Genomic DNA, 5,199 nt, shown 5'->3' with positions numbered 1-5,199 from the left:
CTCTTTTCAAAAACAGATTAGTCTCTTAATGGTGAGAATTATTATCAATAGCCCTTTGTAGTATACAGCAAGACGAAGTGTTCGGAGTTGTTCAGTTTCTGTGTGTCTTTGTGTATAGATACATACATGTATGCAAGTTTTTTTTTTTTTTTTTTTTTTTTTTTTTTTTTTTTTTGGGTGCTGGGGATGGAACCCAGGGCCTTGTGCTTACAAGGCAAGCACTCTACCAACTGAGCTATCTCCCCAGCCCCAATGTATGCAAGTTTTATGGTTAGTGCATTATAGTTACACATAATCGTGGGTAATAGTGAGGTTCATTTGGACATATTCATAAATGCACATAACATCGCTTTTCTTCCCTTCAATCCCCAGTGTTCCCTCTTTCCCTCCTGGTCCTGATCACCTTCCTCTACTCTATTAGTCTTTTTTCTATCTATTTATTTTTTTAAATGTTTAAATTCGTGTATTCCAGTTATATACCAATTCGGAATGTATTGTGATATATTCAAACATGCCCTTAGTGTAATTGGATCAAACTCATACCCAAATTCTTTCCCCACTCCTCCCCTTCTCTCTCCCCCTTGGTCCCCAGCTTCTACTCTAGTGATCTCCCTTCTATTTTTTCCTGGGATTCCCGTTTTTAATTTATTTTTTCTCTCTCTCTAGCTTCAACATGAGAGAGAAACATCTGACTCGACTTTCTGTGATTGACTCTTTCTCTTAGTATAATGTTCTCTAGTTCCATCCATCCATCCATGTACCAGCAAATGACAGAATTTCATTGTATTGCTGAATACAACTCTCTCTCCCGCTCTCTCTCTGTCTCTCATGCGTGTATATATATATATATATATAATGGCATATTTTCTTTATTCATCTATTGAAGGGCACCTTGTCTCAGTTCCATAACATGACTATTGTGGATTGTAGTGCTTCATCTTGAGTATGTGTGCATCACTATAGTGTGTTGGTTTTAGTGTTTTGCTTGTGTTTTAAATAAATATGGAATAATTGGATAGTTGGGCAGTAGTGGTTCCATTTGTAATCTTTTGAAGAATGTCCATACTGCTTTCCAACGTGATTGTACTGATTTGTAGTTCCACCAACAATGTATGATTCTACTCTTTTCCCCACATCTTCACCAGCAATTATTGTTATTTGTGTGCATTTTTTAACAACCTCAGAATTTTTCTTTTGGCAGGCAAATATAGGTGTTATTTGTGTTTTTGATGATTGCCATTCTAACTGGGGCGAGATGAAATTTCAGTGTCGTTTTCATTGGCATCTCTAGGATTGCTGAGGGTGTGGAACATTTTTTGGTAACATTTGTAGACTATTCGTATTTCTCTTTTGAGAGAAATGTGTTTAGTTCTTTTGCCCATGTATGGAATGGTTTAATGGGGTTTCTTTAGGGGGGCGGTCTTTATATATTCCAGTTATTAATCTGTGGGATGCGGGGGGCGGGGGCGGGGAGCCCCGGGGAGCCGATGGGGTTGGCCCTGGGGTCCCGGGGGAAGTGGAGATAGTGAAGGGGCAGCCGTTCGACGTGGGCCCGCGCTACACGCAGCTGCAGTACATCGGCGAGGGCGCGTAAGGCATGGTCAGCTCCGCTTATGACCACGTGCTCAAGACTCGAGTGGCCATCAAGAAGATCAGCCCCTTCGAGCATCAGACCTACTGCCAGCGTACGCTACGAGAGATCCAGATCTTGCTGCGTTTCCGCCATGAGAATGTCATAGGCATCCGAGACATTCTTCGGGCACCTACACTGGAAGCCATGAGGGATGTCTACATTGTGCAGGACCTGATGGAGACAGACCTGTACAAGTTGCTCAAAAGCCAGCAGCTGAGCAACGACCATATCTGCTACTTCCTCTACCAGATCCTGAGGGGCCTCAAGTATATTCACTCGGCCAATGTGCTCCACCGGGATCTAAAGCCCTCCAACCTGCTTATCAACACCACCTGCGACCTTAAGATCTGCGATTTCGGCCTGGCCAGGATCGCTGATCCTGAACATGACCACACTGGCTTTCTGACAGAGTACGTGGCTACACGCTGGTACCGGGCGCCAGAGATCATGCTTAACTCCAAGGGCTACACCAAGTCCATCGACATCTGGTCTGTGGGCTGCATTCTGGCTGAGATGCTCTCCAACCGGCCCATCTTCCTGGCAAGCACTACCTGGACCAGCTCAACCACATTCTGGGTATCCTGGGCTCCCCTTCTCAAGAGGACCTGAATTGTATTATCAACATGAAGGCCTGAAACTACCTACAGTCTCTGCCCTCCAAGACCAAGGTGGCCTGGGCCAAGCTCTTTCCCAAGTTGGACTCAAAAGCTCTTGACCTGCTGGACCGGATGTTAACCTTCAACCCCAATAAACGGATCACAGTGGAGGAAGCACTGGCTCACCCCTACCTGGAACAGTACTGTGACCCCACAGATGAGCTGGTGGCCGAGGAACCCTTCACTTTCGACATGGAGCTGGATGATCTACCCAAGGAGAGGCTGAAAGAGCTCATCTTCCAGGAGACAGCCCGCTTCCAGCCAGGGGCACCAGAGGCCCCATAACCTGGACAGATGTCCCTGCCCCCAGGGCCTGGCCCTGTCTCCTGCCTGCCCCTTCCACGCTGGACTGTTAGAAAATGGACACTGTGCTCAGCCCAGACCCTGGCAACCCAGGCCAAGGGTGGGCCTGGCTACCTTCTCTCACTCTGCTGGGGTCTCCTGCTTTAGGCAGGCCAAGGTTCCCTCTCACCTCCATCCCTACCCACTATCCCACCCCATCCCAACCCACCCTGGACCTGAGGGGCTCAGGTGGTCCCAGAGCAAATCTCTGCCTCCATCTTGCCCAGTCTCTAGAAGTTCTGAAATAGAAGGGCCCTGACTGCCCCAGGACCTGCTGAGGGGCAGGGATTTGGGGCAAGCCCTGTCCCAGTCACCTCATTAAAACCCCACCCATTTTCCCTGAAGGAACATTCCTAAGTCTCAAGGGCTAGTATCCCTGAGGAGCCAGGCCCAGGCCTAAACCCCTCCCCCATCAAAGCTGCCACATTTAAGCCCTTGCTGCTTCTGTGTGTGGGTGAGTGGGAGTGGAGGTGGGGGCATGTGGAGAGTCCTGTGCCCCTGCCCACCTCCCCATGCCTGTATCTAATATATAAATATAGAGATGTGTATATGGAAAAAAAAATCTGTGGGATGCATAACTGGCAAATATTTCCCTTTTCTGTGGGCGCTTTCATGTCATCTCATTTATTAATTCCTAGTTTTATTTTGTGAGATATATGAGTCCTATTAAGGAATTCGGTGCCTACACTGATGTGTTGCAGTGTTGCCCCTATATTTTTCTCTACTATTTTCACTGTTTCTAGTCTAATTCCTAGGCCTTTGATCCATTTTGAATTGATTTTTGTGGAGCATGAAAGATAGATATTTAGTTTCATTCTTCTACAAATGGATATTCAATTTCCCAGCACCATTTTTTAAAAAGGTTATCTTTTGTCCAGTTTATGTTTTTACCACCTTTGTCAAGGATCAGATGACTGTATTTACGTGCATTTTTCTCTGTGTCTTCTGGTCTATTCCATTGGTCTTCATATCTGTTTTTATGCTAACATGATGCTGTTCTTGTTATCATATCTTTGAAGTATAATTTGATAACAGCTATTGTGATGCACTTTTGTTGTTTATGATTGCTTTGGTGTTCTGGATCTTTTACTCTTCCATATAAACTTTAGAACTTTTTTTGTTATGTGAAGGATGTGATTGTTATATTGATGGGGACTGCATTGAATCTCTAGATTGCTTTTGGTATTGTGGTCCTTTCAACAATATTAATTCTATCTACCTATGGACATGGTCGTGTTAAGAGATAGACAGATGCTGATGGCGGGAACATGAAGTTAGGGGAATAAGTTCTATAAAATGACCCCACTGTTAGGTCGGGACTTTAGCTGCTATAAGAGAGAGAGTAAAATGCCTGAGGCACCACGCAGTGCGCCAAGCAAACAGAGGCAGATAATCTCCACTGACTCTTAAGTTCATCTATCACTCAACAGGACCCCCCACCCCCGGCCTCTTCTGGCCTATGAAGACCCTGGTCAGCCAGAGCCACTTGCGATTTTCTCTGGCTCCCTACCCTGACCTGTACCCCAGGGGTTGGGAATTTCACAAGAGAGCCAAATTCCAATAAAGCTTGTTTCGACTGCTTTGTGTCTGATTTTATTTGGCCACCAGCTCTGCCCGTCGAGGTTACATTTGGTTCCAAAACTCAGGATAGTTTTTGGGCTTCCCCCCATCAGGGTTGAGGTCCACTTTTTCCCTCAGAGGAACCAGGAGATTCCATTCCATTCCAGTCCATCCCTTTTCTCTTGAGCAGGCAACAGACAGGGTAAGTTCCCTGGGCTTTTTCCGTTTGACATTCCAATCTTTACCCCCCCATAAAAGCAAGGTCTATCCATTGTGCACGCCACAGGCCTTGCCTGTTCTCTTTGGGCTTTGGTACCTGTGGAAATGTCCTAGTTTTCAGTTAGCCCCCCATTTATTCCATTCCGGACCCCCAAAAGTCAAAAGACGTTTTTGCTTTTGGCCTGTCTGCGTTTTACGTATGTACACAGGCATGAGTTGGGACGACTTTTTCTGCTTCTGTGCATCCATTTGAGTAAAATTGGAAGGCTAATGGGAAACATGGGACCCCCCTAGACCCCAAAACTCCTTTGGGCTCTCTCTACCATAATTTCACTAAACTAGGACTCCACTACTTATGCCATAAGTGGCTAGTTTTTTATTCTACCGTGGCCTGGCCTCAGTATATTCTAAATAATGGCTCAAAATGGCCACTAAAGGGCACTCACGACCATTTGCAAGCTTTTTTGGAATTTGGCACTCGTTCTGCCTTTTCTACCTGTTCCACCATCCAAGTTCTCCTTGCCAGGGCCTGTCCCAAACCCCTCCCCCTCCATACTCTGGCCGGACTTCCTTCTCCTATTTCTCTCCTCCTCCTGCATCCGTAAACCCACCCCTTCCTTCTGTAGATGCCGCTCCTCTTCCTCTTCCTTCTCAGAGCCCTCCCAAACATCCCTCCACCCACTCTGTTCCCTCCTCTCCTGTTAGCAAGCACACATGATCTCATCAAACCTTCCCACCACCTAACCCAATGCTTCTTTCTCTCCTCCAGGAGGTGGCTCGTGCAAAGGG

The 5,199-nt window shown here is 46.3% G+C and overlaps 1 pseudogene; it reads left to right on the top strand.

The window, feature by feature from the left end:
* The first annotated feature begins 1,384 nt into the window (after positions 1-1,384).
* Positions 1,385-2,746, top strand: LOC124971508 (mitogen-activated protein kinase 3-like; annotated as a pseudogene).
* Positions 2,747-5,199: the final 2,453 nt, after the last annotated feature.

Source organism: Sciurus carolinensis, chromosome X (assembly GCF_902686445.1).
Source record: "Sciurus carolinensis chromosome X, mSciCar1.2, whole genome shotgun sequence".
Classification (NCBI taxonomy): domain Eukaryota; kingdom Metazoa; phylum Chordata; class Mammalia; order Rodentia; family Sciuridae; genus Sciurus; species Sciurus carolinensis.
The sequence above is the reverse complement of the archived record's forward strand: the minus strand, read 5'-3'. Positions and strand labels throughout refer to the sequence as shown.